Genomic DNA, 24,634 nt, shown 5'->3' on the forward strand with positions numbered 1-24,634 from the left:
GTTACACAGCTTAAGGCCTCGATTGTACGATTGTACGAGTGTGGGAGACTGTCTGGGAATCCGTGGTGCGGTTGACTTTTTATTATGTTGTTTAGATTTTGTTTCACAATAGATTAAATAGGACTATGGATTAAGGCTTTTAATGTCAATGGCCATTCTAAGCTAAATGTTCCTGCTCTCGTCAGATCGCAGAAGTTACACAGCTTAAGGCCTCGCTAGTACCAGTGTGGGAGACTGTCTGGGAATACGTGGTGCGGTTGAATTTTTATTATGTCGTTTAGATTTTGTTTCACAATCGATTAAAAAGGACTATGGATTAAAGCATTTAATGTCAATGGCCATTCTAAGCTGAATGTGCCTGCTCTCGTTAGATCGCAGAAGTTACACAGCTTAAGGCCTCGCTAGTATGAGTGTGGGAGACTGTCTGGGAATCCGTGGTGCGGTTGCCTTTTTATTATGTCGTTTAGATTTTGTTTCACAATAGATTAAATAGGACTATGGATTAAAGCATTTAACGTCAATGGCCATTCTAAGCTGAATGTGCCTGCTCTCGTCAGATCGCAGAAGTTACACAGCTTAAGCCCTCGCTAGTACCAGTGTGGGAGACTGTCTGGGAATACGTGGTGCAGTTGACTTTTTATTATGTCGTTTAGATTTTGTTTCACAATTGATTAAAAAGGACTATGGTTTAAAGAATTTAATGTCAATGGCCATTCTAAGCTGAATGTCCCTGCTCTCGTCAGATCGCAGAAGTTACACAGCTTAAGGCCTTGCTAGTACGAGTGTGGGAGACTGTCTGGGAATCCGTGGTGCGGTTGACTTTTTATTATGTTGTTTAGATTTTGTTTCACAATAGATTAAATAGGACTATGGATTAAGGCTTTTAATGTCAATGGTCATTCTAAGCTGAGTGTGCCTGCTCTCGTTAGATCGCAGAAGTTACACAGCTTAAGGCCTCGCTAGTACCAGTGTGGGAGACTGTCTGGGAATCCGTGGTGCGTTGAATTTTTATTATGTCGTTTAGATTTTGTTTCACAATCGATTAAAAAGGACTATGGATTAAAGCATTTAATGTCAATGGCCATTCTAAGCTGAATGCCCCTGCTCTCGTCAGATCGCAGAAGTTACACAGCCTAAGGCCTCGCTAGTACCAGTGTGGGAGACTGTCTGGGAATCCGTGGTGCGGTTGACTTTTTATTATGTTGTTTCGATTTTGTTTCACAATCGATTAAAAAGGACTATGGATTAAAGCATTTAACGTCAATGGCCATTCTAAGCTGAATGTGCCTGCTCTCGTCAGAACGCAGAAGTTACACAGCTTAAGGCCTCGCTAGTACCAGTGTGGGAGACTGTCTGGGAATCCGTGGTGCGCTTGCCTTTTTATTATGTCGTTTAGATTTTGTTTCACAATCGATTAAAAAGGACTATGGATTAAAGCATTTAATGTCAATGGCCATTCTAAGCTGAATGCCCCTGCTCTCGTCAGATCGCAGAAGTTACACAGCCTAAGGCCTCGCTAGTACCAGTGTGGGAGACTGTCTGGGAATCCGTGGTGCGGTTGACTTTTTATTATGTTGTTTCGATTTTGTTTCACAATCGATTAAAAAGGACTATGGATTAAAGCATTTAACGTCAATGGCCATTCTAAGCTGAATGTGCCTGCTCTCGTCAGAACGCAGAAGTTACACAGCTTAAGGCCTCGCTAGTACCAGTGTGGGAGACTGTCTGGGAATCCGTGGTGCGCTTGACTTTTTATTATGTCGTTTAGATTTTGTTTCACAACAGATTAAATAGGACTATGGATTAAAGCATTTAACGTCAATGGCCATTCTAAGCTGAATGTGCCTGCTCTCGTCAGAACGCAGAAGTTACACAGCTTAATGCCTCGCTAGTACCAGTGTGGGAGACTGTCTGGGAATCCGTGGTGCGCTTGCCTTTTTATTATGTCGTTTAGATTTTGTTTCACAATCGATTAAAAAGGACTATGGATTAAAGCATTTAATGCCAATGGCCATTCTAAGCTGAATGTGCCTGCTCTCGTCAGATCGCAGAAGTTACACAGCTTAAGGCCTCACTAGTACCAGTGTGGGAGACTGTCTGGGAATCCGTGGTGCGGTTGACTTTTTATTATGTCGTTTAGATTTTGTTTCACAATCGATTAAAAAGGACTATGGATTAAAGCATTTAATGTCAATGGCCATTCTAAGCTGAATGTGCCTGCTCTCGTCAGATCGCAGAAGTTACACAGTTTAAGGCCTCGCTAGTACCAGTGTGGGAGACTGTCTGGGAATCCGTGGTGTGGTTGACTTTTTATTATGTCGTTTAGATTTTGTTTCACAATAGATTAAATAGGACTATGGATTAAAGCATTTAACGTCAATGGCCATTCTAAGCTGAATGTGCCTGCTCTCGTCAGAACGCAGAAATTACACAGCTTAAGGCCTCGCTAGTACCAGTGTGGGAGACTGTCTGGGAATCCGTGGTGCGGTTGCCTTTTTATTATGTCGTTTAGATTTTGTTTCACAATCGATTAAAAAGGACTATGGATTAAAGCATTTAATGTCAATGGCCATTCTAAGCTGAATGTGCCTGCTCTCGTCAGATCACAGAAGTTACACAGCTTAAGGCCTCGCTAGTACCAGTGTGGGAGACTGTCTGGGAATCCGTGGTGCGGCTGACTTTTTATTATGTCGTTTAGATTTTGTTTCACAATAGATTAAATAGGACTATGGATTAAAGCATTTAATGTCAATGGCCATTCTAAGCTGAATGTGCCTACTCTCGTCAGATCGCAGAAGTTACACAGCTTAAGGCCTCGCTAGTACAAGTGTGGGAGACTGTCTGGGAATCCGTGGTGTGGTTGACTTTTTATTATGTTATTTAGATTTTGTTTCACAGTAGATTAAATAGGACTATGGATTAAGGCTTTAATGTCAATGGCCATTCTAAGCTGAATGTCCCTGCTCTCGTCAGATCGCAGAAGTTACACAGCTTAAGGCCTCGCTAGTACCAGTGTGGGAGACTGTCTGGGAATTCGTGGTGCGGTTGACTTTTTATTATGTCGTTTAGATTTTGTTTCACAATCGATTAAAAAGGACTATGGATTAAAGCATTTAATGTCAATGGCCATTCTAAGCGGAATGTGCCTGCTCTCGTTAGATCGCAGAAGTTACACAGCTTAACGCCTCGCTAGTACCAGTGTGGGAGACTGTCTGGGAATCCGTGGTGCGGTTGACTTTTTATTATGTCGTTTAGATTTTGTTTCACAATAGATTAAATAGGACTATGGATTAAAGCATTTAACGTCAATGGCCATTCTAAGCTGAATGTGCCTGCTCTCGTCAGATTGCAGAAGTTACACAGTTTAAGGCCTCGCTAGTACCAGTGTGGGAGACTGTCTGGGAATCCGTGGTGCGGTTGACTTTTTATTATGTCGTTTAGATTTTGTTTCACAATAGATTAAATAGGACTATGGATTAAAACATTTAACATCAATGGCCATTCTAAGCTGAATGTGCCTGCTCTCGTCAGAACGCAGAAGTTACACAGCTTAATGCCTCGCTAGTACCAGTGTGGGAGACTGTCTGGGAATACGTGGTGCAGTTGAATTTTATTATGTCGTTTAGATTTTGTTTCACAATCGATTAAAAAGGACTATGGATTAAAGCATTTAATGTCAATGGCCATTCTAAGCTGAATGTCCCTGCTCTCGTCAGATCGCAGAAGTTACACAGCTTAAGGCCTCGCTTGTACGAGTGTGGGAGACTGTCTGGGAATCCGTGGTGCGGTTGACTTTTTATTATGTTGTTTAGATTTTGTTTCACAATAGATTAAATAGGACTATGGATTAAGGCTTTTAATGTCAATGGCCATTCTAAGCTGAATGTGCCTGCTCTCGTCAGATCGCAGAAGTTACACAGCTTAAGGCCTCGCTAGTACCAGTGTGGGAGACTGTCTGGGAATCCGTGGTGCGGTTTACTTTTTATTATGTCGTTTAGATTTTGTTTCACAATCGATTAAAAAGGACTATGGATTAAAGCATTTAATGTCAATGGCCATTCTAAGCTGAATGTGCCTGCTCTCGTTAGATCGCAGAAGTTACACAGCTTAACGCCTCGCTAGTACCAGTGTGGGAGACTGTCTGGGAATCCGTGGTGCGGTTGACTTTTTATTATGTCGTTTAGATTTTGTTTCACAATAGATTAAATAGGACTATGGATTAAAGCATTTAACGTCAATGGCCATTCTAAGCTGAATGTGCCTGCTCTCGTCAGAACGCAGAAGTTACACAGCTTAAGGCCTCGCTAGTACCAGTGTGGGAGACTGTCTGGGAATCCGTGGTGCACTTGACTTTTTATTATGTTGTTTAGATTTTGTTTCACAATAGATTAAATAGGACTATGGATTAAAGCATTTAAAGTCAATGGCCATTCTAAACTGAATGTGCCTGCTCTCGTCAAAACGCAGAAATTACACAGTTTAAGGCCTCGCTAGTACCAGTGTGGGAGACTGTCTGGGAATCCGTGGTGCGGTTGACTTTTTATTATGTCGTTTAGATTTTGTTTCACAATCGATTAAAAATGACTATGGATTAAAGCATTTAATGTCAATGGCCATTCTAAGCTGAATGTGCCTGCTCTCGTCAGATCGCAGAAGTTACACAGCTTAAGGCCTCGCTAGTACCAGTGTGGGAGACTGTCTGGGAATCCGTGGTGTGGTTGACTTTTTATTATGTTGTTTAGATTTTGTTTCACAGTAGATTAAATAGGACTATGGATTAAGGCTTTAATGTCAATGGCCATTCTAAGCTGAATGTCCCTGCTCTCGTCAGATCGCAGAAGTTACACAGCTTAAGGCCTCGCTAGTACCAGTGTGGGAGACTGTCTGGGAATCCGTGGTGCGGTTGACTTTTTATTATGTCGTTTAGATTAAATAGGACTATGGATTAAAGCATTTACCGTCAATGGCCATTCTAAGCTGAATGTGCCTGCTCTCGTCAGAACGCAGAAGTTACACAGCTTAATGCCTTGCTAGTACCAGTGTGGGAGACTGTCTGGGAATACGTGGTGCAGTTGAATTTTTATTATGTCGTTTAGATTTTGTTTCACAATCGATTAAAAAGGACTATGGATTAAAGCATTTACTGTCAATGGCCATTCTAAGCTGAATGTCCCTGCTCTCGTCAGATCGCAGAAGTTACACAGCTTAAGGCCTCGCTTGTACGAGTGTGGGAGACTGTCTGGGAATCCGTGGTGCGGTTGACTTTTTATTATGTTGTTTAGATTTTGTTTCACAATAGATTAAATAGGACTATGGATTAAGGCTTTTAATGTCAATGGCCTTTCTAAGCTGAATGTGCCTGTTTTCGTCGGATCGCAGAAATTACACAGCTTAAGGCCTCGCTAGTACCAGTGTGGGAGACTGTCTGGGAATCCGTGGTGCGGTTTGCTTTTTATTATGTCGTTTAGATTTTGTTTCACAATCGATTAAAAAGGACTATGGATTAAAGCATTTAATGTCAATGGCCATTCTAAGCTGAATGTGCCTGCTCTCGTTAGATCGCAGAAGTTACACAGCTTAACGCCTCGCTAGTACCAGTGTGGGAGACTGTCTGGGAATCCGTGGTGCGGTTGACTTTTTATTATGTTGTTTAGATTTTGTTTCACAATAGATTAAATAGGACTATGGATTAAAGCATTTAACGTCAATGGCAATTCTAAGCTGAATGTGCCTGCTCTCGTCAGATCGCAGAAGTTACACAGCTTAATGCCTCGCTAGTACCAGTGTGGGAGACTGTCTGGGAATCCGTGGTGCAGTTAACTTTTTATTATGTCGTTTAGATTTTGTTTCACAATCGATTAAAAAGGACTATGGATTAAAGAATTTAATGTCAATGGCCATTCTAAGCTGAATGTGCCTGCTCTCGTTAGATCGCAGAAGTTACATAGCTTAACGCCTCGCTAGTACCAGTGTGGGAGACTGTCTGGGAATCCGTGGTGCGGTTGACTTTTTATTATGTCGTTTAGATTTTGTTTCACAATAGATTAAATAGGACTATGGATTAAAGCATTTACCGTCAATGGCCATTCTAAGCTGAATGTGCCTGCTCTCGTCAGATCGCAGAAGTTACACAGCTTAAGCCCTCGCTAGTACCAGTGTGGGAGACTGTCTGGGAATCCGTGGTGCGGTTGAATTTTTATTATGTCGTTTAGATTTTGTTTCACAATCGATTAAAAAGGACTATGGATTAAAGCATTTAATGTCAATGGCCATTCTAAGCTGAATGCCCCTGCTCTCGTCAGATCGCAGAAGTTACACAGCCTAAGGCCTCGCTAGTACCAGTGTGGGAGACTGTCTGGGAATCCGTGGAGCGGTTGACTTTTTATTATGTTGTTTCGATTTTGTTTCACAATCGATTAAAAAGGACTATGGATTAAAGCATTTAATGTCAATGGCCATTCTAAGCTGAATGTCCCTGCTCTCGTCAGATCGCAGAAGTTACACAGCCTAAGGCCTCACTAGTACCAGTGTGGGAGACTGTCTGGGAATCCGTGGTGCGGTTGAATTTTTATTATGTCGTTTAGATTTTGTTTCACAATCGATTAAATAGGACTATGGATTAAGGCTTTTAAAGTCAATGGCCATTCTAAGCTGAGTGTGCCTGCTCTCGTCAAATCGCAGAAGTTACACAGCTTAAGGCCTCGCTAGTACCAGTGTGGGAGACTGTCTGTGAATCCGTGGTGCGGTTGACTTCTTATTATGTCGTTTAGATTTTGTTTCACAATCGATTAAAAAGGACTATGGATTAAAGCATTTAATGTCAATGGCCATTCTAAGCTGAATGTGCCTGCTCTTGTTAGATCGCAGAAGTTACATAGCTTAACGCCTCGCTAGTACCAGTGTGGGAGACTGTCTGGGAATCCGTGGTGCGGTTGACTTTTTATTATGTCGTTTAGATTTTGTTTCACAATAGATTAAATAGGACTATGGATTAAAGCATTTACCGTCAATCACCATTCTAAGCTGAATGTGCCTGCTCTCGTCAGATCGCAGAAGTTACACAGCTTAAGGCCTCGCTAGTACCAGTGTGGGAGACTGTCTGGGAATCCGTGGTGCGTTGAATTTTTATTATGTCGTTTCGATTTTGTTTCACAATCGATTAAAAAGGACTATGGATTAAAGCATTTAATGTCAATGGCCATTCTAAGCTGAATGTGCCTGCTCTCGTCAGATCGCAGAAGTTACACAGCTTAAGGCCTCGCTAGTACCAGTGTGGGAGACTGTCTGGGAATCCGTGGTGCGGTTGACTTTTTATTATGTTGTTTAGATTTTGTTTCACAATAGATTAAATAGGACTATGGATTAAGGCTTTTAATGTCAATGGCCATTCTAAGCTAAATGTGCCTGCTCTCGTCAGATCGCAGAAGTTACACAGCTTAAGGCCTCGCTAGTACCAGTGTGGGAGACTGTCTGGGAATCCGTGGTGCGGTTGACATTTTATTATGTCGTTTAGATTTTGTTTCACAATCGATTAAAAAGGACTATGGATTAAAGCATTTAATGTCAATGGCCATTCTAAGCTGAATGTGCCTGCTCTCGTTAGATTGCAGAAGTTACACAGCTTAAGGCCTCGCTAGTACCGGTGTGGGAGACTGTCTGGGAATCCGTGGTGCAGTTGAAATTTTATTATGTCGTTTAGATTTTGTTTCACAATAGATTAAATAGGACTATGGATTAAAGCATTTAACGTCAATGGCCATTCTAAGCTGAATGTGCCTGCTCTCGTCAGATCGCAGAAGTTACACAGCTTAAGGCCTCGCTAGTACCAGTGTGGGAGACTGTCTGGGAATCCGTGGTGTGGTTGACTTTTTATTATGTTGTTTAGATTTTGCTTCACAGTAGATTAAATAGGACTATGGATTAAGGCTTTAGTGTTAATGGCCATTCTAAGCTGAATCTCCCTGCTCTCGTCAGATCGCAGAAGTTACACAGCTTAAAGCCTCGCTAATACCAGTGTGGGAGACTGTCTGGGAATTCGTGGTGCGGTTGACTTTTTATTATGTCGTTTAGATTTTGTTTCACAATCGATTAAAAAGGACTATGGATTAAAGCATTTAATGTCAATGGCCATTCTAAGCTGAATGTGCCTGCTCTCGTTAGATCGCAGAAGTTACACAGCTTAACGACTCGCTAGTACTAGTGTGGGAGACTGTCTGGGAATCCGTGGTGTGGTTGACTTTTTATTATGTCGTTTAGATTTTGTTTCACAATAGATTAAATAGGACTATGGATTAAAGCATTTAACGTCAATGGCCATTCTAAGCTGAATGTGCCTGCTCTCGTCAGATTGCAGAAGTTACACAGCTTAAGGCCTCGCTAGTTCCAGTGTGGGAGACTGTCTGGGAATCCGTGGTGCGGTTGACTTTTTATTATGTCGTTTAGATTTTGTTTCACAATAGATTAAATAGGACTATGGATTAACGCATTTAACGTCAATGGCCATTCTAAGCTGAATGTCACTGCTCTCGTCAGATCGCAGAAGTTACACAGCTTAATGCCTCGCTAGTACCAGTGTGGGAGACTGTCTGGGAATACGTGGTGCGGTTGAATTTTTATTATGTCGTTTAGATTTTGTTTCACAATCGATTAAAAAGGACTATGGATTAAAGCATTTAATGTCAATGGCCATTCTAAGCTGAATGTCACTGCTCTCGTCAGATCGCAGAAGTTACACAGCTTAAGGCCTCGATTGTACGAGTGTGGGAGACTGTCTGGGAATCCGTGGTGCGGTTGACTTTTTATTATGTTGTTTAGATTTTGTTTCACAATAGATTAAATAGGACTATGGATTAAGGCTTTTGATGTCAATGGCCATTCTAAGCTAAATGTGCCTGCTCTCGTCAGATCGCAGAAGTTACACAGCTTAAGGCCTCGCTAGTACCAGTGTGGGAGACTGTCTGGGAATACGTGGTGCGGTTGAATTTTTATTATGTCGTTTAGATTTTGTTTCACAATCGATTAAAAAGGACTATGGATTAAAGCATTTAATGTCAATGGCCATTCTAAGCTGAATGTGCCTGCTCTCGTTAGATCGCAGAAGTTACACAGCTTAAGGCCTCGCTAGTACGAGTGTGGGAGACTGTCTGGGAATCCGTGGTGCGGTTGACTTTTTATTATGTCGTTTAGATTTTGTTTCACAATAGATTAAATAGGACTATGGATTAAAGCATTTAACGTCAATGGCAATTCTAAGCTGAATGTGCCTGCTCTCGTCAGATCGCAGAAGTTACACAGCTTAAGCCCTCGCTAGTACCAGTGTGGGAGACTGTCTGGGAATCCGTGGTGCAGTTGACTTTTTATTATGTCGTTTAGATTTTGTTTCACAATTGATTAAAAAGGACTATGGATTAAAGAATTTAATGTCAATGGCCATTCTAAGCTGAATGTCCCTGCTCTCGTCAGATCGCAGAAGTTACACAGCTTAAGGCCTTGCTAGTACGAGTGTGGGAGACTGTCTGGGAATCCGTGGTGCGGTTGACTTTTTATTATGTTGTTTAGATTTTGTTTCACAATAGATTAAATAGGACTATGGATTAAGGCTTTTAATGTCAATGGCCATTCTAAGCTGAGTGTGCCTGCTCTCGTTAGATCGCAGAAGTTACACAGCTTAAGGCCTCGCTAGTACCAGTGTGGGAGACTGTCTGGGAATCCGTGGTGCGTTGAATTTTTATTATGTCGTTTAGATTTTGTGTCACAATCGATTAAATAGGACTATGGATTAAAGCATTTAATGTCAATGGCCATTCTAAGCTGAATGCCCCTTCTCTCGTCAGATCGCAGAAGTTACACAGCCTAAGGCCTCGCTAGTACCAGTGTGGGAGACTGTCTGGGAATCCGTGGTGCGGTTGACTTTTTATTATGTTGTTTCGATTTTGTTTCACAATCGATTAAAAAGGACTATGAATTAAAGCATTTAATGTCAATGGCCATTCTAAGCTGAATGTGCCTGCTCTCGTCAGATCGTAGAAGTTACACAGCTTAAGGCCTCGCTAGTACCAGTGTGGGAGACTGTCTGGGAATCTGTGGTGCGGTTGACTTTTTATTATGTCGTTTAGATTTTGTTTCACAATAGATTAAATAGGACTATGGATTAAAGCATTTAACGCCAATGGCCATTCTAAGCTGAATGTGCCTGCTCTCGTCAGAACGCAGAAGTTACACAGCTTAAGGCCTCGCTAGTACCAGTGTGGGAGACTGTCTGGGAATCCGTGGTGCGCTTGCCTTTTTATTATGTCGTTTAAATTTTGTTTCACAATCGATTAAAAAGGACTATGGATTAAAGCATTTAATGTCAATGGCCATTCTAAGCTGAATGTGCCTGCTCTCGTCAGATCGCAGAAGTTACACAGCTTAAGGCCTCGCTAGTACCAGTGTGGGAGACTGTCTGGGAATCCGTGGTGCGGTTGACTTTTTATTATGTCGTTTAGATTTTGTTTCACAATCGATTAAAAAGGACTATGGATTAAAGCATTTAATGTCAATGGCCATTCTAAGCTGAATGTGCCTGCTCTCGTCAGATCGCAGAAGTTACACAGCTTAAGCCCTCGCTAGTACCAGTGTGGGAGACTGTCTGGGAATCCGTGGTGCAGTTGACTTTTTATTATGTCGTTTAGATTTTGTTTCACAATTGATTAAAAAGGACTATGGATTAAAGAATTTAATGTCAACGGCCATTCTAAGCTGAATGTCCCTGCTCTCGTCAGATTGCAGAAGTTACACAGCTTAAGGCCTTGCTAGTACGAGTGTGGGAGACTGTCTGGGAATCCGTGGTGCGGTTGACTTTTTATTATGTTGTTTAGATTTTGTTTCACAATAGATTAAATAGGACTATGGATTAAGGCTTTTAATGTCAATGGCCATTCTAAGCTGAGTGTGCCTGCTCTCGTTAGATCGCAGAAGTTACACAGCTTAAGGCCTCGCTAGTACCAGTGTGGGAGACTGTCTGGGAATCCGTGGTGCGTTGAATTTTTATTATGTCGTTTAGATTTTGTTTCACAATCGATTAAAAAGGACTATGGATTAAAGCATTTAATGTCAATGGCCAATATAAGCTGAATGCCCCTGCGCTCGTCAGATCGCAGAAGTTACACAGCCTAAGGCCTCGCTAGTACCAGTGTGGGAGACTGTCTGGGAATCCGTGGTGCAGTTGACTTTTTATTATGTTGTTTCGATTTTGTTTCACAATCGATTAAAAAGGACTATGGATTAAAGCATTTAATGTCAATGGCCATTCTAAGCTGAATGTCCCTGCTCTCGTCAGTTCGCAGAAGTTACACAGCTTAAGGCCTCACTAGTACCAGTGTGGGAGACTGTCTGGGAATCCGTGGTGCGGTTGACTTTTTATTATGTCGTTTAGATTTTGTTTCACAATCGATTAAAAAGGACTATGAATTAAAGCATTTAATGTCAATGGCCATTCTAAGCTGAATGTGCCTGCTCTCGTCAGAACGCAGAAGTTACACAGCTTAAGGCCTCGCTAGTACCAGTGTGGGAGACTGTCTGGGAATCCGTGGTGCGCTTGCCTTTTTATTATGTCGTTTAGATTTTGTTTCACAATCGATTAAAAAGGACTATGGATTAAAGCATTTAATGTCAATGGCCATTCTAAGCTGAATGTGCCTGCTCTCGTCAGATCGCAGAAGTTACACAGCTTAAGGCCTCGCTAGTACCAGTGTGGGAGACTGTCTGGGAATCCGTGGTGCGGTTGACTTTTTATTATGTCGTTTAGATTTTGTTTCACAATCGATTAAAAAGGACTATGGATTAAAGCATTTAATGTCAATGGCCATTCTAAGCTGAATGTGCCTGCTCTCGTCAGATCGCAGAAGTTACACAGCTTAAGGCCTCGCTAGTACCAGGGTGGGAGACTGTCTGGGAATCCGTGGTGCGGTTGACTTTTTATTATGTCGTTTAGATTTTGTTTCACAATAGATTAAATAGGACTATGGATTAAAGCATTTAACGTCAATGGCCATTCTAAGCTGAATGTGCCTACTCTCGTCAGATCGCAGAAGTTACACAGCTTAAGGCCTCGCTAGTACCAGTGTGGGAGACTGTCTGGGAATCCGTGGTGTGGTTGACTTTTTATTATGTTGTTTAGATTTTGTTTCACAGTAGATTAAATAGGACTATGGATTAAGGCTTTAATGTCAATGGCCATTCTAAGCTGAATGTCCCTGCTCTCGTCAGATCGCAGAAGTTACACAGCTTAAGGCCTCGCTAGTACCAGTGTGGGAGACTGTCTGGGAATTCGTGGTGCGGTTGACTTTTTATTATGTCGTTTAGATTTTGTTTCACAATCGATTAAAAAGGACTATGGATTAAAGCATTTAATGTCAATGGCCATTCTAAGCTGAATGTGCCTGCTCTCGTTAGATCGCAGAAGTTACACAGCTTAACGCCTCGCTAGTACCAGTGTGGGAGACTGTCTGGGAATCCGTGGTGCGGTTGACTTTTTATTATGTCGTTTAGATTTTGTTTCACAATAGATTAAATAGGACTATGGATTAAAGCATTTAACGTCAATGGCCATTCTAAGCTGAATGTGCCTGCTCTCGTCAGATTGCAGAAGTTACACAGCTTAAGGCCTCGCTAGTACCAGTGTGGGAGACTGTCTGGGAATCCGTGGTGCGGTTTACTTTTTATTATGTCGTTTAGATTTTGTTTCACAATCGATTAAAAAGGACTATGGATTAAAGCATTTAATGTCAATGGCCATTCTAAGCTGAATGTGCCTGCTCTCGTTAGATCGCAGAAGTTACACAGATTAATGCCTTGCTAGTACCAGTGTGGGAGACTGTCTGGGAATCCGTGGTGCGGTTGACTTTTTATTATGTTGTTTAGATTTTGTTTCACAGTAGATTAAATAGGACTATGGATTAAGGCTTTAATGTCAATGGCCATTCTAAGCTGAATGTGCCTGCTCTCGTCAGATCGCAGAAGTTACACAGCTTAAGGCCTCGCTAGTACCAGTGTGGGATACTGTCTGGGAATCCGTGGTGCGGTTTACTTTTTATTATGTAGTTTAGATTTTGTTTCACAATCGATTAAAAAGGACTATGGATTAAAGCATTTAATGTCAATGGCCATTCTAAGCTGAATGTGCCTGCTCTCGTTAGATCGCAGAAGTTGCACAGTTTAACGCCTCGCTAGTACCAGTGTGGGAGACTGTCTGGGAATCCGTGGTGCGGTTGACTTTTTATTATGTTGTTTAGATTTTGTTTCACAATAGATTAAATAGGACTATGGATTAAAGCATTTAACGTCAATGGCAATTCTAAGCTGAATGTGCCTGCTCTCGTCAGATCGCAGAAGTTACACAGCTTAAGGCCTCGCTAGTACCAGTGTGGGAGACTGTCTGGGAATCCGTGGTGCAGTTAACTTTTTATTATGTCGTTTAGATTTTGTTTCACAATCGATTAAAAAGGACTATGGATTAAAGAATTTAATGTCAATGGCCATTCTAAACTGAATGTCCCTGCTCTCGTCAGATCGCAGAAGTTACACAGCTTAAGGCCTCGCTAGTACGAGTGTGGGAGACTGTCTGGGAATCCGTGGTGCGGTTGACTTTTTATTATGTTGTTTAGATTTTGTTTCACAATAGATTAAATAGGACTATGGATTAAGGCTTTTAATGTCAATGGCCATTCTAAGCTGAGTGTGCCTGCTCTCGTCAGATCGCAGAAGTTACACAGCTTAAGGCCTCGCTAGTACCAATGTGGGAGACTGTCTGTGAATCCGTGGTGGGGTTGACTTCTTATTATGTCGTTTAGATTTTGTTTCACAATCGATTAAAAAGGACTATGGATTAAAGCATTTAATGTCAATGGCCATTCTAAGCTGAATGTGCCTGCTCTCGTTAGATCGCAGAAGTTACATAGCTTAACGCCTCGCTAGTACCAGTGTGGGAGACTGTCTGGGAATCCGTGGTGCGGTTGACTTTTTATTATGTCGTTTAGATTTTGTTTCACAATAGATTAAATAGGACTATGGATTAAAGCATTTACCGTCAATGGCCATTCTAAGCTGAATGTGCCTGCTCTCGTCAGATCGCAGAAGTTACACAGCTTAAGCCCTCGCTAGTACCAGTGTGGGAGACTGTCTGGGAATCCGTGGTGCGGTTGAATTTTTATTATGTCGTTTAGATTTTGTTTCACAATCGATTAAAAAGGACTATGGATTAAAGCATTTAATGTCAATGGCCATTCTAAGCTGAATGCCCCTGCTCTCGTCAGATCGCAGAAGTTACACAGCTTAAGGCCTCACTAGTACCAGTGTGGGAGACTGTCTGGGAATCCGTGGTGCGGTTGAATTTTTATTATGTCGTTTAGATTTTGTTTCACAATCGATTAAAAAGGACTATGGATTAAAGCATTTAACGTCAATGGCCATTCTAAGCTGAATGTGCCTGCTCTCGTCAGAACGCAGAAGTTACACAGCTTAATGCCTCGCTAGTACCAGTGTGGGAGACTGTCTGGGAATACGTGGTGCAGTTGAATTTTTATTATGTCGTTTAGATTTTGTTTCACAATCGATTAAAAAGGACTATGGATTAAAGCATTTAATGTCAATGGCCATTCTAAGCTGAATGTCCCTGCTCTCGTCAGATCGCAGAAGTTACACAGCTTAAGGCCTCGCTTGTACGAGTGTGGGAGACTGTCTGGGAATCCGTGGTGCGGTTGCCTTTTTATTATGTTGTTTAGATTTTGTTTCACAATAGATTAAATAGGACTATGGATTAAGGCTTTTAATGTCAATGGCCATTCTAAGCTGAGTGTGCCTACTCTCGTCAGATCGCAGAAGTTACACAGCTTAAGGCCTCGCTAGTACCAGTGTGGGAGACTGTCTGGGAATCCGTAGTGCGGTTTACTTTTTATTATGTCGTTTAGATTTTGTTTCACAATCGATTAAAAAGGACTATGGATTAAAGCATTTAATGTCAATGGCCATTCTAAGCTGAATGTGCCTGCTCTCGTTAGATCGCAGAAGTTACACAGCTTAACGCCTCGCTAGTACCAGTGTGGGAGACTGTCTGGGAATCCGTGGTGCGGTTGACTTTTTATTATGTCGTTTAAATTTTGTTTCACAATAGATTAAATAGGACTATGGATTAAAGCATTTAACGTCAATGGCTATTCTAAGCTGAATGTGCCTGCTCTCGTCAGATCGCAGAAGTTACACAGCTTAAGGCCTCGCTAGTACCAGTGTGGGAGACTGTCTGGGAATCCGTGGTGCAGTTGACTTTTTATTATGTCGTTTAGATTTTGTTTCACAATCGATTAAAAAGGACTATGGATTAAAGAATTTAATGTCAATGGCCATTCTAAGCTGAATGTCCCTGCTCTCGTCAAATCGCAGAAGTTACACAGCTTAAGGCCTCGCTAGTACGAGTGTGGGAGACTGTCTGGGAATCCGTGGTGCGGTTGACTTTTTATTATGTTGTTTAGATTTTGTTTCACAATAGATTAAATAGGACTATGGATTAAGGCTTTTAATGTCAATGGCCATTCTAAGCTGAGTGTGCCTGCTCTCGTCAGATCGCAGAAGTTACACAGCTTAAGGCCTCGCTAGTACCAGTGTGGGAGACTGTCTGGGAATCCGTGGTGCAGTTGCCTTTTTATTATGTTGTTTAGATTTTGTTTCACAATCGATTAAATAGGACTATGGATTAAAGCATTTAACGTCAATGGCAATTCTAAGCTGAATGTGCATGCTCTCGTCAGATCGCAGAAGTTACACAGCTTAAGGCCTCGCTAGTACCAGTGTGGGAGACTGTCTGGGAATCCGTGGTGCGGTTGAATATTTATTATGTCGTTTAGATTTTGTTTCACAATCGATTAAAAAGGACTATGGATTAAAGCGTTTAATGTCAATGGCCATTCTAAGCTGAATGTCCCTGCTCTCGTCAGATCGCAGAAGTTACACAGCTTAAGGCCTCGCTAATACCAGTGTGGGAGACTGTCTGTGAATCCGTGGTGCGGTTGACTTTTTATTATGTCGTTTAGATTTTGTTTCACAATCGATTAAAAAGGACTATGGATTAAAGCATTTAATGTCAATGGCCATTCTAAGCTGAATGTGCCTGCTCTCGTTAGATCGCAGAAGTTACACAGCTTAACGCCTCGCTAGTACCAGTGTGGGAGACTGTCTGGGAATCCGTGGTGCGGTTGACTTTTTATTATGTCGTTTAGATTTTGTTTCACAATAGATTAAATAGGACTATGGATTAAAGGATTTAACGTCAATGGCCATTCTAAGCTGAATGTGCCTGCTCTCGTCAGATCGCAGAAGTTACACAGCTTAAGTCCTCGCTAGTACCAGTGTGGGAGACTGTCTGGGAATCCGTGGTGCGGTTGACTTTTTATTAAGTCGTTTAGATTTTGTTTCACAATCGATTAAAAAGGACTATGGATTAACTCCTTTAATGTCAATGGTCATTCTAAGCTGAATGTCCCTGCTCTCGTCAGATCGCAGAAGTTACACAGCTTAAGGCCTCGCTAGTACCAGTGTGGGAGACTGTCTGGGAATCCATGGTGCGGTTGACTTTTTATTAAGTCGTTTAGATTTTGTTTCACAATAGATTAAAAAGGACTATGGATTAAATCCTTTAATGTCAATGGTCATTCTAAGCTGAATGTCCCTGCTCTCGTCAGATCGCAGAAGTTACACAGCTTAAGGCCTCGCTAGTACCAGTGTGGGAGACTGTCTGGGAATCCATGGTGCGGTTGACTTTTTATTATGTCGTTTAGATTTTGTTTCACAATCGATTAAAAAGGACTATGGATTAAAGCATTTATTGTCAATGGCCATTCTAAGCTGAAAGTGCCTGCTCTCGTCAGATCGCAGAAGTTACACAGCTTTAGGCCTCGCTAGTACCAGTGTGGGAGACTGTCTGGGAATCCGTGGTGCGGTTGACTTTTTATTATGTCGTTTAGATTTTGTTTCACAATCGATTAAAAAGGACTATGGATTAAAGCATTTAATGTCAATGGCCATTCTAAGCTGAATGTGCCTGCTCTCGTTAGATCGCAGAAGTTACACAGCTTAACGCCTCGCTAGTACCAGTGTGGGAGACTGTCTGGGAATCCGTGGTGCGGTTGACTTTTTATTATGTCGTTTAGATTTTGTTTCACAATAGATTAAATAGGACTATTGATTAAAGGATTTAATGTCAATGGCCATTCTAAGCTGAATGTGCCTGCTCTCGTCAGATCGCAGAAGTTACACAGCTTAAGGCCTCGCTAGTACCAGTGTGGGAGACTGTCTGGGAATCCATGGTACGGTTGACTTTTTATTATGTCGTTTAGATTTTGTTTCACAATCGATTAAAAAGGACTATGGATTAAAGAATTTAATGTCAATGGCCATTCTAAACTGAATGTCCCTGCTCTCGTCAGATCGCAGAAGTTACACAGCTTAAGGCCTCGCTAGTACGAGTGTGGGAGACTGTCTGGGAATCCGTGGTGCGGTTGACTTTTTATTATGTTGTTTAGATTTTGTTTCACAATAGATTAAATAGGACTATGGATTAAGGCTTTTAATGTCAATGGCCATTCTAAGCTGAGTGTGCCTGCTCTCGTCAGATCGCAGAAGTTACACAGCTTAAGGCCTCGCTAGTACCAATGTGGGAGACTGTCTGTGAATCCGTGGTGGGGTTGACTTCTTATTATGTCGTTTAGATTTTGTTTCACAATCGATTAAAAAGGACTATGGATTAAAGCATTTAATGTCAATGGCCATTCTAAGCTGAATGTGCCTGCTCTCGTTAGATCGCAGAAGTTACATAGCTTAACGCCTCGCTAGTACCAGTGTGGGAGACTGTCTGGGAATCCGTGGTGCGGTTGACTTTTTATTATGTCGTTTAGATTTTGTTTCACAATAGATTAAATAGGACTATGGATTAAAGCATTTACCGTCAATGGCCATTCTAAGCTGAATGTGCCTGCTCTCGTCAGATCGCAGAAGTTACACAGCTTAAGCCCTCGCTAGTACCAGTGTGGGAGACTGTCTGGGAATCCGTGGTGCGGTTGAATTTTTATTATGTCGTTTAGATTTTGTTTCACAATCGATTAAAAAGGACTATGGATTAAAGCATTTAATGTCAATGGCCATTCTAAGCTGAATGCCCCTGCTCTCGTCAGATCGCAGAAGTTACACAGCTTAAGGCCTCACTAGTACCAGTGTGGGAGACTGTCTGGGAATCCGTGGTGCGGTTGAATTTTTATTATGTCGTTTAGATTTTGTTTCACAATCGATTAAAAAGGACTATGGATTAAAGCATTTAACGTCAATGGCCATTCTAAGCTGAATGTGCCTGCTCTCGTCAGAACGCAGAAGTTACACAGCTTAATGCCTCGCTAGTACCAGTGTGGGAGACTGTCTGGGAATACGTGGTGCAGTTGAATTTTTATTATGTCGTTTAGATTTTGTTTCACAATCGATTAAAAAGGACTATGGATTAAAGCATTTAATGTCAATGGCCATTCTAAGCTGAATGTCCCTGCTCTCGTCAGATCGCAGAAGTTACACAGCTTAAGGCCTCGCTTGTACGAGTGTGGGAGACTGTCTGGGAATCCGTGGTGCGGTTGCCTTTTTATTATGTTGTTTAGATTTTGTTTCACAATAGATTAAATAGGACTATGGATTAAGGCTTTTAATGTCAATGGCCATTCTAAGCTGAGTGTGCCTACTCTCGTCAGATCGCAGAAGTTACACAGCTTAAGGCCTCGCTAGTACCAGTGTGGGAGACTGTCTGGGAATCCGTAGTGCGGTTTACTTTTTATTATGTCGTTTAGATTTTGTTTCACAATCGATTAAAAAGGACTATGGATTAAAGCATTTAATGTCAATGGCCATTCTAAGCTGAATGTGCCTGCTCTCGTTAGATCGCAGAAGTTACACAGCTTAACGCCTCGCTAGTACCAGTGTGGGAGACTGTCTGGGAATCCGTGGTGCGGTTGACTTTTTATTATGTCGTTTAAATTTTGTTTCACAATAGATTAAATAGGACTATGGATTAAAGCATTTAACGTCAATGGCTATTCTAAGCTGAATGTGCCTGCTCTCGTCAGATCGCAGAAGTTACACAGCTTAAGGCCTCGCTAGTACCAGTGTGGGAGACTGTCTGGGAATCCGTGGTGCAGTTGACTTTTTATTATGTCGTTTAGATTTTGTTTCACAATCGATTAAAAAGGACTATGGATTAAAGAATTTAATGTCAATGGCCATTCTAAGCTGAATGTCCCTGCTCTCGTCAAATCGCAGAAGTTACACAGCTTAAGGCCTCGCTAGTACGAGTGTGGGAGACTGTCTGGGAATCCGTGGTGCGGTTGACTTTTTATTATGTTGTTTAGATTTTGTTTCACAATAGATTAAATAGGACTATGGATTAAGGCTTTTAATGTCAATGGCCATTCTAAGCTGAGTGTGCCTGCTCTCGTCAGATCGCAGAAGTTACACAGCTTAAGGCCTCGCTAGTACCAGTGTGGGAGACTGTCTGGGAATCCGTGGTGCAGTTGCCTTTTTATTATGTTGTTTAGATTTTGTTTCACAATCGATTAAATAGGACTATGGATTAAAGCATTTAACGTCAATGGCAATTCTAAGCTGAATGTGCATGCTCTCGTCAGATCGCAGAAGTTACACAGCTTAAGGCCTCGCTAGTACCAGTGTGGGAGACTGTCTGGGAATCCGTGGTGCGGTTGAATATTTATTATGTCGTTTAGATTTTGTTTCACAATCGATTAAAAAGGACTATGGATTAAAGCGTTTAATGTCAATGGCCATTCTAAGCTGAATGTCCCTGCTCTCGTCAGATCGCAGAAGTTACACAGCTTAAGGCCTCGCTAATACCAGTGTGGGAGACTGTCTGTGAATCCGTGGTGCGGTTGACTTTTTATTATGTCGTTTAGATTTTGTTTCACAATCGATTAAAAAGGACTATGGATTAAAGCATTTAATGTCAATGGCCATTCTAAGCTGAATGTGCCTGCTCTCGTTAGATCGCAGAAGTTACACAGCTTAACGCCTCGCTAGTACCAGTGTGGGAGACTGTCTGGGAATCCGTGGTGCGGTTGACTTTTTATTATGTCGTTTAGATTTTGTTTCACAATAGATTAAATAGGACTATGGATTAAAGGATTTAACGTCAATGGCCATTCTAAGCTGAATGTGCCTGCTCTCGTCAGATCGCAGAAGTTACACAGCTTAAGTCCTCGCTAGTACCAGTGTGGGAGACTGTCTGGGAATCCGTGGTGCGGTTGACTTTTTATTAAGTCGTTTAGATTTTGTTTCACAATCGATTAAAAAGGACTATGGATTAACTCCTTTAATGTCAATGGTCATTCTAAGCTGAATGTCCCTGCTCTCGTCAGATCGCAGAAGTTACACAGCTTAAGGCCTCGCTAGTACCAGTGTGGGAGACTGTCTGGGAATCCATGGTGCGGTTGACTTTTTATTAAGTCGTTTAGATTTTGTTTCACAATAGATTAAAAAGGACTATGGATTAAATCCTTTAATGTCAATGGTCATTCTAAGCTGAATGTCCCTGCTCTCGTCAGATCGCAGAAGTTACACAGCTTAAGGCCTCGCTAGTACCAGTGTGGGAGACTGTCTGGGAATCCATGGTGCGGTTGACTTTTTATTATGTCGTTTAGATTTTGTTTCACAATCGATTAAAAAGGACTATGGATTAAAGCATTTATTGTCAATGGCCATTCTAAGCTGAAAGTGCCTGCTCTCGTCAGATCGCAGAAGTTACACAGCTTTAGGCCTCGCTAGTACCAGTGTGGGAGACTGTCTGGGAATCCGTGGTGCGGTTGACTTTTTATTATGTCGTTTAGATTTTGTTTCACAATCGATTAAAAAGGACTATGGATTAAAGCATTTAATGTCAATGGCCATTCTAAGCTGAATGTGCCTGCTCTCGTTAGATCGCAGAAGTTACACAGCTTAACGCCTCGCTAGTACCAGTGTGGGAGACTGTCTGGGAATCCGTGGTGCGGTTGACTTTTTATTATGTCGTTTAGATTTTGTTTCACAATAGATTAAATAGGACTATTGATTAAAGGATTTAATGTCAATGGCCATTCTAAGCTGAATGTGCCTGCTCTCGTCAGATCGCAGAAGTTACACAGCTTAAGGCCTCGCTAGTACCAGTGTGGGAGACTGTCTGGGAATCCATGGTACGGTTGACTTTTTATTATGTCGTTTAGATTTTGTTTCACAATCGATTAAAAAGGACTATGGATTAAAGCATTTAATGTCAATGGCCATTCTAAGCTGAATGTGCCTGCTCTCGTCAGATCGCAGAAGTTACACAGCTTATGGCCTCGCTAGTACCAGTGTGGGCGACTGTCTGGGAATCCGTGGTGCGGTTGACTTTTTATTAAGTCGTTTAGATTTTGTTTCACAATAGATTAAATAGGACTATGGATTAAAGCATTTAACGTCAATGGCCATTCTAAGCTGAATGTGCCTGCTCTCGTCAGATCGCAGAAGTTACACAGCTTAAGGACTCGCTAGTACCAGTGTGGGAGACTGTCTGGGAATCCGTGGTGCGGTTGACTTTTTATTATGTCGTTTAGATTTTGTTTCACAATCGATTAAAAAGGACTATGGATTAAAGCATTTAATGTCAATGGCCATTCTAAGCTGAATGTCCCTGCTCTCGTCAGATCGCAGAAGTTACACAGCTTAAGGCCTCGCTAGTACCAGTGTGGGAGACTGTCTGGGAATCCGTGGTGTGGTTGACTTTTGATTATGTCGTTTAGATTTTGTTTCACAATAGATTAAATAGGACTATGGATTAAAGCATTTAACGTCAATGGCCATTCTAAGCTGAATGTCCCTGCTCTGGTCAGAACGCAGAAGTTACACAGCTTAAGGCCTCGCTAGTACCAGTGTGGGAGACTGTCTGGGAATCCGTGGTGCGGTTGAATTTTTATTGTGTCGTTTAGATTTTGTTTCACAATCGATTAAAAAGGACTATGGATTAAATCCTTTAATGTCAATGGTCATTCTAAGCTGAATGTCCCTGCTCTTGTTAGATCGCAGAAGTTACACAGCTTAACGCCTCGCTAGTACCAGTGTGGGAGACTGTCTGGGAATCCGTGGTGCGGTTGACTTTTTATTATGTCGTTTAGATTTTGTTTCACAATAGATTAAATAGGACTATGGATTAAGGCTTTTAATGTTAATGGCCATTCTAAGCTGAATGTGCCTGCTCTCGTCAGATCGCAGAAGTTACACAGCTTAAGGCCTCGCTAGTACCAGTGTGGGAGACTGTCTGGGAATCCGTGGTGCGGTTGACTTTTTATTATGTCGTTTAGATTTTGTTTCACAATCGATTAAAAAGGACTATGGATTAAAGCATTTAATGTCAATGGCCATTCTAAGCTGAATGTGCCTGCTCTCGTTAGGTCGCAGAAGTTACACAGCTTAACGCCTCGCTAGTACCAGTGTGGGAGACTGTCTGGGAATCCGTGGTGCGGTTGACTTTTTATTAAGTCGTTTAGATTTTGTTTCACAATAGATTAAATAGGACTATGGATTAAAGGATTTAATGTCAATGGCCATTCTAAGCTGAATGTGCCTGCTCTCGTCAGATCGCAGAAGTTACACAGCTTAAGGCCTTGCTAGTACCAGTGTGGGAGACTGTCTGGGAACCCGTGGTGCGGTTGAATTTTTATTGTGTCGTTTAGATTTTGTTTCACAATCGATTAAAAAGGACTATGGATTAAAGCATTTAATGTCAATGGCCATTCTAAGCTGAATGTGCCTGCTCTCGTTAGATCGCAGAAGTTACACAGCTTAACGCCTCGCTAGTACCAGTGTGGGAGACTGTCTGGGAATCCGTGGTGCGGTTGACTTTTTATTAAGTCGTTTAGATTTTGTTTCACAATAGATTAAATAGGACTATGGATTAAAGGATTTAATGTCAATGGCCATTCTAAGCTGAATGTGCCTGCTCTCGTCAGATCGCAGAAGTTACACAGCTTAAGGCCTCGCTAGTACCAGTGTGGGAGACTGTCTGGGAATCCGTGGTGCGGTTGACTTTTTATTATGTCGTTTAGATTTTGTTTCACAATAGATTAAATAGGACTATTGATTAAAGGATTTAATGTCAATGGCCATTCTAAGCTGAATGTGCCTGCTCTCGTCAGATCGCAGAAGTTACACAGCTTAAGGCCTCGCTAGTACCAGTGTGGGAGACTGTCTGGGAATCCATGGTACGGTTGACTTTTTATTATGTCGTTTAGATTTTGTTTCACAATCGATTAAAAAGGACTATGGATTAAAGCATTTAATGTCAATGGCCATTCTAAGCTGAATGTGCCTGCTCTCGTCAGATCGCAGAAGTTACACAGCTTATGGCCTCGCTAGTACCAGTGTGGGCGACTGTCTGGGAATCCGTGGTGCGGTTGACTTTTTATTAAGTCGTTTAGATTTTGTTTCACAATAGATTAAATAGGACTATGGATTAAAGCATTTAACGTCAATGGCCATTCTAAGCTGAATGTGCCTGCTCTCGTCAGATCGCAGAAGTTACACAGCTTAAGGACTCGCTAGTACCAGTGTGGGAGACTGTCTGGGAATCCGTGGTGCGGTTGACTTTTTATTATGTCGTTTAGATTTTGTTTCACAATCGATTAAAAAGGACTATGGATTAAAGCATTTAATGTCAATGGCCATTCTAAGCTGAATGTCCCTGCTCTCGTCAGATCGCAGAAGTTACACAGCTTAAGGCCTCGCTAGTACCAGTGTGGGAGACTGTCTGGGAATCCGTGGTGTGGTTGACTTTTGATTATGTCGTTTAGATTTTGTTTCACAATAGATTAAATAGGACTATGGATTAAAGCATTTAACGTCAATGGCCATTCTAAGCTGAATGTCCCTGCTCTGGTCAGAACGCAGAAGTTACACAGCTTAAGGCCTCGCTAGTACCAGTGTGGGAGACTGTCTGGGAATCCGTGGTGCGGTTGAATTTTTATTGTGTCGTTTAGATTTTGTTTCACAATCGATTAAAAAGGACTATGGATTAAATCCTTTAATGTCAATGGTCATTCTAAGCTGAATGTCCCTGCTCTTGTTAGATCGCAGAAGTTACACAGCTTAACGCCTCGCTAGTACCAGTGTGGGAGACTGTCTGGGAATCCGTGGTGCGGTTGACTTTTTATTATGTCGTTTAGATTTTGTTTCACAATAGATTAAATAGGACTATGGATTAAGGCTTTTAATGTTAATGGCCATTCTAAGCTGAATGTGCCTGCTCTCGTCAGATCGCAGAAGTTACACAGCTTAAGGCCTCGCTAGTACCAGTGTGGGAGACTGTCTGGGAATCCGTGGTGCGGTTGACTTTTTATTATGTCGTTTAGATTTTGTTTCACAATCGATTAAAAAGGACTATGGATTAAAGCATTTAATGTCAATGGCCATTCTAAGCTGAATGTGCCTGCTCTCGTTAGATCGCAGAAGTTACACAGCTTAACGCCTCGCTAGTACCAGTGTGGGAGACTGTCTGGGAATCCGTGGTGCGGTTGACTTTTTATTAAGTCGTTTAGATTTTGTTTCACAA

The 24,634-nt window shown here is 41.8% G+C and overlaps 115 pseudogenes; all 115 read left to right on the forward strand.

The window, feature by feature from the left end:
* The first annotated feature begins 144 nt into the window (after positions 1–144).
* Positions 145–263, forward strand: LOC142734060 (5S ribosomal RNA; annotated as a pseudogene).
* Positions 264–330: 67 nt separating this feature from the next.
* LOC142733635 (5S ribosomal RNA) lies at positions 331–449 on the forward strand (annotated as a pseudogene).
* A 67-nt stretch (positions 450–516) lies between these two features.
* On the forward strand, positions 517–635 carry LOC142733916 (5S ribosomal RNA; annotated as a pseudogene).
* A 67-nt stretch (positions 636–702) lies between these two features.
* LOC142734040 (5S ribosomal RNA) lies at positions 703–821 on the forward strand (annotated as a pseudogene).
* A 252-nt stretch (positions 822–1,073) lies between these two features.
* Positions 1,074–1,192, forward strand: LOC142733801 (5S ribosomal RNA; annotated as a pseudogene).
* Positions 1,193–1,259: 67 nt separating this feature from the next.
* On the forward strand, positions 1,260–1,378 carry LOC142733972 (5S ribosomal RNA; annotated as a pseudogene).
* Positions 1,379–1,445: 67 nt separating this feature from the next.
* On the forward strand, positions 1,446–1,564 carry LOC142733802 (5S ribosomal RNA; annotated as a pseudogene).
* A 67-nt stretch (positions 1,565–1,631) lies between these two features.
* Positions 1,632–1,750, forward strand: LOC142733807 (5S ribosomal RNA; annotated as a pseudogene).
* A 67-nt stretch (positions 1,751–1,817) lies between these two features.
* LOC142733671 (5S ribosomal RNA) lies at positions 1,818–1,936 on the forward strand (annotated as a pseudogene).
* Positions 1,937–2,003: 67 nt separating this feature from the next.
* LOC142733881 (5S ribosomal RNA) lies at positions 2,004–2,122 on the forward strand (annotated as a pseudogene).
* A 67-nt stretch (positions 2,123–2,189) lies between these two features.
* Positions 2,190–2,308, forward strand: LOC142733913 (5S ribosomal RNA; annotated as a pseudogene).
* A 67-nt stretch (positions 2,309–2,375) lies between these two features.
* On the forward strand, positions 2,376–2,494 carry LOC142733709 (5S ribosomal RNA; annotated as a pseudogene).
* A 67-nt stretch (positions 2,495–2,561) lies between these two features.
* Positions 2,562–2,680, forward strand: LOC142734156 (5S ribosomal RNA; annotated as a pseudogene).
* Positions 2,681–2,747: 67 nt separating this feature from the next.
* LOC142733661 (5S ribosomal RNA) lies at positions 2,748–2,866 on the forward strand (annotated as a pseudogene).
* A 66-nt stretch (positions 2,867–2,932) lies between these two features.
* LOC142733705 (5S ribosomal RNA) lies at positions 2,933–3,051 on the forward strand (annotated as a pseudogene).
* A 67-nt stretch (positions 3,052–3,118) lies between these two features.
* Positions 3,119–3,237, forward strand: LOC142733684 (5S ribosomal RNA; annotated as a pseudogene).
* A 67-nt stretch (positions 3,238–3,304) lies between these two features.
* Positions 3,305–3,423, forward strand: LOC142733975 (5S ribosomal RNA; annotated as a pseudogene).
* A 67-nt stretch (positions 3,424–3,490) lies between these two features.
* LOC142734096 (5S ribosomal RNA) lies at positions 3,491–3,609 on the forward strand (annotated as a pseudogene).
* A 66-nt stretch (positions 3,610–3,675) lies between these two features.
* LOC142734078 (5S ribosomal RNA) lies at positions 3,676–3,794 on the forward strand (annotated as a pseudogene).
* Positions 3,795–3,861: 67 nt separating this feature from the next.
* LOC142733827 (5S ribosomal RNA) lies at positions 3,862–3,980 on the forward strand (annotated as a pseudogene).
* A 67-nt stretch (positions 3,981–4,047) lies between these two features.
* Positions 4,048–4,166, forward strand: LOC142734119 (5S ribosomal RNA; annotated as a pseudogene).
* Positions 4,167–4,233: 67 nt separating this feature from the next.
* Positions 4,234–4,352, forward strand: LOC142733816 (5S ribosomal RNA; annotated as a pseudogene).
* Positions 4,353–4,419: 67 nt separating this feature from the next.
* Positions 4,420–4,538, forward strand: LOC142733892 (5S ribosomal RNA; annotated as a pseudogene).
* A 67-nt stretch (positions 4,539–4,605) lies between these two features.
* Positions 4,606–4,724, forward strand: LOC142733770 (5S ribosomal RNA; annotated as a pseudogene).
* A 66-nt stretch (positions 4,725–4,790) lies between these two features.
* Positions 4,791–4,909, forward strand: LOC142733739 (5S ribosomal RNA; annotated as a pseudogene).
* Positions 4,910–4,959: 50 nt separating this feature from the next.
* LOC142734213 (5S ribosomal RNA) lies at positions 4,960–5,078 on the forward strand (annotated as a pseudogene).
* Positions 5,079–5,145: 67 nt separating this feature from the next.
* Positions 5,146–5,264, forward strand: LOC142734079 (5S ribosomal RNA; annotated as a pseudogene).
* A 253-nt stretch (positions 5,265–5,517) lies between these two features.
* Positions 5,518–5,636, forward strand: LOC142734120 (5S ribosomal RNA; annotated as a pseudogene).
* A 253-nt stretch (positions 5,637–5,889) lies between these two features.
* On the forward strand, positions 5,890–6,008 carry LOC142733639 (5S ribosomal RNA; annotated as a pseudogene).
* A 67-nt stretch (positions 6,009–6,075) lies between these two features.
* LOC142734170 (5S ribosomal RNA) lies at positions 6,076–6,194 on the forward strand (annotated as a pseudogene).
* Positions 6,195–6,261: 67 nt separating this feature from the next.
* Positions 6,262–6,380, forward strand: LOC142733986 (5S ribosomal RNA; annotated as a pseudogene).
* A 67-nt stretch (positions 6,381–6,447) lies between these two features.
* Positions 6,448–6,566, forward strand: LOC142734211 (5S ribosomal RNA; annotated as a pseudogene).
* A 67-nt stretch (positions 6,567–6,633) lies between these two features.
* On the forward strand, positions 6,634–6,752 carry LOC142733663 (5S ribosomal RNA; annotated as a pseudogene).
* A 438-nt stretch (positions 6,753–7,190) lies between these two features.
* On the forward strand, positions 7,191–7,309 carry LOC142733658 (5S ribosomal RNA; annotated as a pseudogene).
* A 67-nt stretch (positions 7,310–7,376) lies between these two features.
* LOC142733928 (5S ribosomal RNA) lies at positions 7,377–7,495 on the forward strand (annotated as a pseudogene).
* A 67-nt stretch (positions 7,496–7,562) lies between these two features.
* LOC142734229 (5S ribosomal RNA) lies at positions 7,563–7,681 on the forward strand (annotated as a pseudogene).
* A 67-nt stretch (positions 7,682–7,748) lies between these two features.
* Positions 7,749–7,867, forward strand: LOC142733771 (5S ribosomal RNA; annotated as a pseudogene).
* A 438-nt stretch (positions 7,868–8,305) lies between these two features.
* Positions 8,306–8,424, forward strand: LOC142734161 (5S ribosomal RNA; annotated as a pseudogene).
* A 253-nt stretch (positions 8,425–8,677) lies between these two features.
* LOC142733660 (5S ribosomal RNA) lies at positions 8,678–8,796 on the forward strand (annotated as a pseudogene).
* A 67-nt stretch (positions 8,797–8,863) lies between these two features.
* On the forward strand, positions 8,864–8,982 carry LOC142734045 (5S ribosomal RNA; annotated as a pseudogene).
* A 67-nt stretch (positions 8,983–9,049) lies between these two features.
* LOC142733920 (5S ribosomal RNA) lies at positions 9,050–9,168 on the forward strand (annotated as a pseudogene).
* A 67-nt stretch (positions 9,169–9,235) lies between these two features.
* Positions 9,236–9,354, forward strand: LOC142734100 (5S ribosomal RNA; annotated as a pseudogene).
* Positions 9,355–9,421: 67 nt separating this feature from the next.
* Positions 9,422–9,540, forward strand: LOC142734039 (5S ribosomal RNA; annotated as a pseudogene).
* Positions 9,541–9,607: 67 nt separating this feature from the next.
* On the forward strand, positions 9,608–9,725 carry LOC142733672 (5S ribosomal RNA; annotated as a pseudogene).
* Positions 9,726–9,792: 67 nt separating this feature from the next.
* LOC142734215 (5S ribosomal RNA) lies at positions 9,793–9,911 on the forward strand (annotated as a pseudogene).
* Positions 9,912–9,978: 67 nt separating this feature from the next.
* Positions 9,979–10,097, forward strand: LOC142733962 (5S ribosomal RNA; annotated as a pseudogene).
* A 67-nt stretch (positions 10,098–10,164) lies between these two features.
* On the forward strand, positions 10,165–10,283 carry LOC142734069 (5S ribosomal RNA; annotated as a pseudogene).
* A 67-nt stretch (positions 10,284–10,350) lies between these two features.
* On the forward strand, positions 10,351–10,469 carry LOC142733858 (5S ribosomal RNA; annotated as a pseudogene).
* A 67-nt stretch (positions 10,470–10,536) lies between these two features.
* On the forward strand, positions 10,537–10,655 carry LOC142733952 (5S ribosomal RNA; annotated as a pseudogene).
* A 67-nt stretch (positions 10,656–10,722) lies between these two features.
* Positions 10,723–10,841, forward strand: LOC142734177 (5S ribosomal RNA; annotated as a pseudogene).
* Positions 10,842–10,908: 67 nt separating this feature from the next.
* On the forward strand, positions 10,909–11,026 carry LOC142733673 (5S ribosomal RNA; annotated as a pseudogene).
* Positions 11,027–11,279: 253 nt separating this feature from the next.
* On the forward strand, positions 11,280–11,398 carry LOC142733994 (5S ribosomal RNA; annotated as a pseudogene).
* Positions 11,399–11,465: 67 nt separating this feature from the next.
* LOC142733970 (5S ribosomal RNA) lies at positions 11,466–11,584 on the forward strand (annotated as a pseudogene).
* Positions 11,585–11,651: 67 nt separating this feature from the next.
* On the forward strand, positions 11,652–11,770 carry LOC142733870 (5S ribosomal RNA; annotated as a pseudogene).
* A 67-nt stretch (positions 11,771–11,837) lies between these two features.
* Positions 11,838–11,956, forward strand: LOC142733926 (5S ribosomal RNA; annotated as a pseudogene).
* Positions 11,957–12,023: 67 nt separating this feature from the next.
* On the forward strand, positions 12,024–12,142 carry LOC142734141 (5S ribosomal RNA; annotated as a pseudogene).
* A 66-nt stretch (positions 12,143–12,208) lies between these two features.
* Positions 12,209–12,327, forward strand: LOC142733706 (5S ribosomal RNA; annotated as a pseudogene).
* Positions 12,328–12,394: 67 nt separating this feature from the next.
* On the forward strand, positions 12,395–12,513 carry LOC142734109 (5S ribosomal RNA; annotated as a pseudogene).
* A 67-nt stretch (positions 12,514–12,580) lies between these two features.
* LOC142734071 (5S ribosomal RNA) lies at positions 12,581–12,699 on the forward strand (annotated as a pseudogene).
* Positions 12,700–12,951: 252 nt separating this feature from the next.
* Positions 12,952–13,070, forward strand: LOC142733974 (5S ribosomal RNA; annotated as a pseudogene).
* A 253-nt stretch (positions 13,071–13,323) lies between these two features.
* LOC142734007 (5S ribosomal RNA) lies at positions 13,324–13,442 on the forward strand (annotated as a pseudogene).
* A 67-nt stretch (positions 13,443–13,509) lies between these two features.
* Positions 13,510–13,628, forward strand: LOC142734153 (5S ribosomal RNA; annotated as a pseudogene).
* Positions 13,629–13,881: 253 nt separating this feature from the next.
* Positions 13,882–14,000, forward strand: LOC142733640 (5S ribosomal RNA; annotated as a pseudogene).
* Positions 14,001–14,067: 67 nt separating this feature from the next.
* LOC142734172 (5S ribosomal RNA) lies at positions 14,068–14,186 on the forward strand (annotated as a pseudogene).
* Positions 14,187–14,253: 67 nt separating this feature from the next.
* Positions 14,254–14,372, forward strand: LOC142733860 (5S ribosomal RNA; annotated as a pseudogene).
* A 67-nt stretch (positions 14,373–14,439) lies between these two features.
* LOC142734107 (5S ribosomal RNA) lies at positions 14,440–14,558 on the forward strand (annotated as a pseudogene).
* Positions 14,559–14,625: 67 nt separating this feature from the next.
* LOC142734221 (5S ribosomal RNA) lies at positions 14,626–14,744 on the forward strand (annotated as a pseudogene).
* A 253-nt stretch (positions 14,745–14,997) lies between these two features.
* On the forward strand, positions 14,998–15,116 carry LOC142734122 (5S ribosomal RNA; annotated as a pseudogene).
* A 67-nt stretch (positions 15,117–15,183) lies between these two features.
* LOC142733758 (5S ribosomal RNA) lies at positions 15,184–15,302 on the forward strand (annotated as a pseudogene).
* A 67-nt stretch (positions 15,303–15,369) lies between these two features.
* LOC142733616 (5S ribosomal RNA) lies at positions 15,370–15,488 on the forward strand (annotated as a pseudogene).
* Positions 15,489–15,555: 67 nt separating this feature from the next.
* Positions 15,556–15,674, forward strand: LOC142733958 (5S ribosomal RNA; annotated as a pseudogene).
* Positions 15,675–15,741: 67 nt separating this feature from the next.
* On the forward strand, positions 15,742–15,860 carry LOC142733642 (5S ribosomal RNA; annotated as a pseudogene).
* Positions 15,861–15,927: 67 nt separating this feature from the next.
* LOC142734184 (5S ribosomal RNA) lies at positions 15,928–16,046 on the forward strand (annotated as a pseudogene).
* Positions 16,047–16,113: 67 nt separating this feature from the next.
* On the forward strand, positions 16,114–16,232 carry LOC142734123 (5S ribosomal RNA; annotated as a pseudogene).
* A 67-nt stretch (positions 16,233–16,299) lies between these two features.
* On the forward strand, positions 16,300–16,418 carry LOC142733895 (5S ribosomal RNA; annotated as a pseudogene).
* Positions 16,419–16,485: 67 nt separating this feature from the next.
* LOC142734053 (5S ribosomal RNA) lies at positions 16,486–16,604 on the forward strand (annotated as a pseudogene).
* Positions 16,605–16,671: 67 nt separating this feature from the next.
* Positions 16,672–16,790, forward strand: LOC142734056 (5S ribosomal RNA; annotated as a pseudogene).
* A 67-nt stretch (positions 16,791–16,857) lies between these two features.
* On the forward strand, positions 16,858–16,976 carry LOC142733748 (5S ribosomal RNA; annotated as a pseudogene).
* Positions 16,977–17,043: 67 nt separating this feature from the next.
* LOC142734111 (5S ribosomal RNA) lies at positions 17,044–17,162 on the forward strand (annotated as a pseudogene).
* Positions 17,163–17,229: 67 nt separating this feature from the next.
* On the forward strand, positions 17,230–17,348 carry LOC142734082 (5S ribosomal RNA; annotated as a pseudogene).
* Positions 17,349–17,415: 67 nt separating this feature from the next.
* On the forward strand, positions 17,416–17,534 carry LOC142734155 (5S ribosomal RNA; annotated as a pseudogene).
* Positions 17,535–17,787: 253 nt separating this feature from the next.
* LOC142733637 (5S ribosomal RNA) lies at positions 17,788–17,906 on the forward strand (annotated as a pseudogene).
* Positions 17,907–17,973: 67 nt separating this feature from the next.
* On the forward strand, positions 17,974–18,092 carry LOC142734173 (5S ribosomal RNA; annotated as a pseudogene).
* Positions 18,093–18,159: 67 nt separating this feature from the next.
* On the forward strand, positions 18,160–18,278 carry LOC142733861 (5S ribosomal RNA; annotated as a pseudogene).
* A 67-nt stretch (positions 18,279–18,345) lies between these two features.
* On the forward strand, positions 18,346–18,464 carry LOC142734108 (5S ribosomal RNA; annotated as a pseudogene).
* A 67-nt stretch (positions 18,465–18,531) lies between these two features.
* Positions 18,532–18,650, forward strand: LOC142734222 (5S ribosomal RNA; annotated as a pseudogene).
* Positions 18,651–18,903: 253 nt separating this feature from the next.
* LOC142734124 (5S ribosomal RNA) lies at positions 18,904–19,022 on the forward strand (annotated as a pseudogene).
* A 67-nt stretch (positions 19,023–19,089) lies between these two features.
* Positions 19,090–19,208, forward strand: LOC142733759 (5S ribosomal RNA; annotated as a pseudogene).
* A 67-nt stretch (positions 19,209–19,275) lies between these two features.
* LOC142733617 (5S ribosomal RNA) lies at positions 19,276–19,394 on the forward strand (annotated as a pseudogene).
* Positions 19,395–19,461: 67 nt separating this feature from the next.
* On the forward strand, positions 19,462–19,580 carry LOC142733959 (5S ribosomal RNA; annotated as a pseudogene).
* A 67-nt stretch (positions 19,581–19,647) lies between these two features.
* LOC142733643 (5S ribosomal RNA) lies at positions 19,648–19,766 on the forward strand (annotated as a pseudogene).
* A 67-nt stretch (positions 19,767–19,833) lies between these two features.
* On the forward strand, positions 19,834–19,952 carry LOC142734185 (5S ribosomal RNA; annotated as a pseudogene).
* A 67-nt stretch (positions 19,953–20,019) lies between these two features.
* Positions 20,020–20,138, forward strand: LOC142734112 (5S ribosomal RNA; annotated as a pseudogene).
* Positions 20,139–20,205: 67 nt separating this feature from the next.
* Positions 20,206–20,324, forward strand: LOC142733896 (5S ribosomal RNA; annotated as a pseudogene).
* A 67-nt stretch (positions 20,325–20,391) lies between these two features.
* LOC142734057 (5S ribosomal RNA) lies at positions 20,392–20,510 on the forward strand (annotated as a pseudogene).
* Positions 20,511–20,577: 67 nt separating this feature from the next.
* On the forward strand, positions 20,578–20,696 carry LOC142734058 (5S ribosomal RNA; annotated as a pseudogene).
* A 67-nt stretch (positions 20,697–20,763) lies between these two features.
* On the forward strand, positions 20,764–20,882 carry LOC142733760 (5S ribosomal RNA; annotated as a pseudogene).
* A 67-nt stretch (positions 20,883–20,949) lies between these two features.
* On the forward strand, positions 20,950–21,068 carry LOC142734125 (5S ribosomal RNA; annotated as a pseudogene).
* Positions 21,069–21,135: 67 nt separating this feature from the next.
* LOC142734083 (5S ribosomal RNA) lies at positions 21,136–21,254 on the forward strand (annotated as a pseudogene).
* A 67-nt stretch (positions 21,255–21,321) lies between these two features.
* On the forward strand, positions 21,322–21,440 carry LOC142733902 (5S ribosomal RNA; annotated as a pseudogene).
* Positions 21,441–21,507: 67 nt separating this feature from the next.
* LOC142734016 (5S ribosomal RNA) lies at positions 21,508–21,626 on the forward strand (annotated as a pseudogene).
* A 67-nt stretch (positions 21,627–21,693) lies between these two features.
* On the forward strand, positions 21,694–21,812 carry LOC142733849 (5S ribosomal RNA; annotated as a pseudogene).
* Positions 21,813–21,879: 67 nt separating this feature from the next.
* Positions 21,880–21,998, forward strand: LOC142734179 (5S ribosomal RNA; annotated as a pseudogene).
* Positions 21,999–22,251: 253 nt separating this feature from the next.
* LOC142733753 (5S ribosomal RNA) lies at positions 22,252–22,370 on the forward strand (annotated as a pseudogene).
* A 67-nt stretch (positions 22,371–22,437) lies between these two features.
* Positions 22,438–22,556, forward strand: LOC142733641 (5S ribosomal RNA; annotated as a pseudogene).
* Positions 22,557–22,623: 67 nt separating this feature from the next.
* On the forward strand, positions 22,624–22,742 carry LOC142734025 (5S ribosomal RNA; annotated as a pseudogene).
* Positions 22,743–22,809: 67 nt separating this feature from the next.
* On the forward strand, positions 22,810–22,928 carry LOC142734113 (5S ribosomal RNA; annotated as a pseudogene).
* A 67-nt stretch (positions 22,929–22,995) lies between these two features.
* On the forward strand, positions 22,996–23,114 carry LOC142733882 (5S ribosomal RNA; annotated as a pseudogene).
* Positions 23,115–23,181: 67 nt separating this feature from the next.
* On the forward strand, positions 23,182–23,300 carry LOC142734084 (5S ribosomal RNA; annotated as a pseudogene).
* Positions 23,301–23,367: 67 nt separating this feature from the next.
* On the forward strand, positions 23,368–23,486 carry LOC142733903 (5S ribosomal RNA; annotated as a pseudogene).
* A 67-nt stretch (positions 23,487–23,553) lies between these two features.
* LOC142734015 (5S ribosomal RNA) lies at positions 23,554–23,672 on the forward strand (annotated as a pseudogene).
* A 67-nt stretch (positions 23,673–23,739) lies between these two features.
* Positions 23,740–23,858, forward strand: LOC142733850 (5S ribosomal RNA; annotated as a pseudogene).
* Positions 23,859–23,925: 67 nt separating this feature from the next.
* On the forward strand, positions 23,926–24,044 carry LOC142734180 (5S ribosomal RNA; annotated as a pseudogene).
* Positions 24,045–24,297: 253 nt separating this feature from the next.
* LOC142733754 (5S ribosomal RNA) lies at positions 24,298–24,416 on the forward strand (annotated as a pseudogene).
* A 67-nt stretch (positions 24,417–24,483) lies between these two features.
* LOC142734126 (5S ribosomal RNA) lies at positions 24,484–24,602 on the forward strand (annotated as a pseudogene).
* The last annotated feature ends 32 nt before the right edge of the window (positions 24,603–24,634 follow it).

This window comes from Rhinoderma darwinii, unplaced genomic scaffold (genome assembly GCF_050947455.1).
Source record: "Rhinoderma darwinii isolate aRhiDar2 unplaced genomic scaffold, aRhiDar2.hap1 Scaffold_967, whole genome shotgun sequence".
Classification (NCBI taxonomy): domain Eukaryota; kingdom Metazoa; phylum Chordata; class Amphibia; order Anura; family Rhinodermatidae; genus Rhinoderma; species Rhinoderma darwinii.